We start from the raw sequence: 1,564 nt of genomic DNA, 5'->3' as shown, positions 1-1,564 counted from the left end.
CTGTAAGTGCTTTCTACATATTTTGATATATTACGTTTTTATTTGTATTGTTATTCAATTCAAAGTACCTTCTATTTTCAATTTTTATTTCTTACTTGACCTTTGAGTTATTAAGGAGTATGCTATTTCTTTTTTTCTTTTCTTTTTTTTTTTTTTTTTTTTTGACAGGCAGAGTGGACAGTGAGAGAGAGAGACAGAGAGAAAGGTCTTCCTTTGCCATTGGTTCATCCTCCAATGGCTGCCATGGCTGGCGTGCTGCGGCCCGGCGCACTGCGCTGATCCGATGGCAGGAGCCAGGTATTTATCCTGGTCTCCCATGGGGTGCAGGGCCCAAGCACTTGGGCCATCCTCCACTGCACTCCCTGGCCACAGCAGAGAGCTGGCCTGGAAGAGGTGCAACCGGGACAGAATCTGGCGCCCCGACCAGGACTAGAACCCGGTGTGCCAGCGCCACAAGGCGGAGGATTAGCCTAGTGAGCCATGGCGCTGGCCAGGAGTATGCTATTTCATTTCCACATGCTTTGGGATGGTCTAGACACCTGTAGGAAGCTGATTTGCTTGTTTTTGGAGAATCTTTACTATTATGTACAGGGAACTCAACAGTGTACATTTACCCCAGTTCTTTAGCCTTGAGTTTTTCCAGCTTAGCAATGAGAGCCATAGATTTTGGACCCAGGATGTTTGCCTCCGCAGTGGTCTCAGATCTCATTGTATCTGACATTGCAGTTGGTCCTGCTGGCTTCCACCATCTTAGCCAGAGTCCCTTTGTCTTCTGAATTTACCAGCATAAGGGCAAAAGCGGAGTAGGTCTTCCTGTGGGCCAGGTGTGCCAGCTGGGTCTTTCCCTCGATTTTGCAGTAGGGACTCCCATCTTATGACACAGCACAGGCAAGAAGACAACCAAATCAATGGGATCCATATGATGTGCCATCACCACCAGCTGAGCCTTCTTATTCTGCATGAAGGTAGTGACAGTGTTTATGCAGGCCAAAAGGACAGGTGGTCTCTTGTTGGTGATGTCCCGTTGGCCAGCAGCTTTCTTCTCATGCTTCATCTCTGGTCTGTACTTGTGGGCCAGCCTCAGCAGCTGCATAGCTGTCTGGCAGTCCAGGGCCTGGGAGAACTGGTTAATGGCAAGAGGCACCTGCAGCTGCTTATAAAGAATGGGCCTTTGCTGGGCCATTTGACAAAACTGGTGAGGTCCCTCTTGGGCTGGATGTCCTATCCAATGCCAAAGTTCTTGGGCCTTTTATCAAAACAGAGGATTTATCACCTTCTTGGCCTCCTGTTTCTTCTCAACAGCTGGGGTGGGAGCCATCTCCTTCCCCTTGGCCTTTTTCCCTTTCATCATCTTGGTGGGCTGCAGGAGAGCAGTTTGCACTTTAAGTCTTTTATGGTCATACAACATAGTTTACATGATTTGAATTCTACTAAATTTCTGAATTTAGTTTGTGGTTCAAGATACATTCAGTCATGGCAACTCTATCCTGGGCTCAAAGTATGTGTATTCAGATACTGGTCTATGGAGTTTTCCATAAATGTCATTCAAATCAAGTTATCGATA

At 46.8% G+C, this 1,564-nt stretch overlaps 1 pseudogene; it reads right to left on the bottom strand.

The window, feature by feature from the left end:
* Positions 1–610: 610 nt before the first annotated feature.
* On the bottom strand, positions 611–1,357 carry LOC100356362 (large ribosomal subunit protein eL8 pseudogene; annotated as a pseudogene).
* Between the last annotated feature and the right edge of the window lie 207 nt (positions 1,358–1,564).

This window comes from Oryctolagus cuniculus, chromosome 3 (genome assembly GCF_964237555.1).
Source record: "Oryctolagus cuniculus chromosome 3, mOryCun1.1, whole genome shotgun sequence".
Lineage (NCBI taxonomy): Eukaryota > Metazoa > Chordata > Mammalia > Lagomorpha > Leporidae > Oryctolagus > Oryctolagus cuniculus.
The sequence above is the reverse complement of the archived record's forward strand: the minus strand, read 5'-3'. Positions and strand labels throughout refer to the sequence as shown.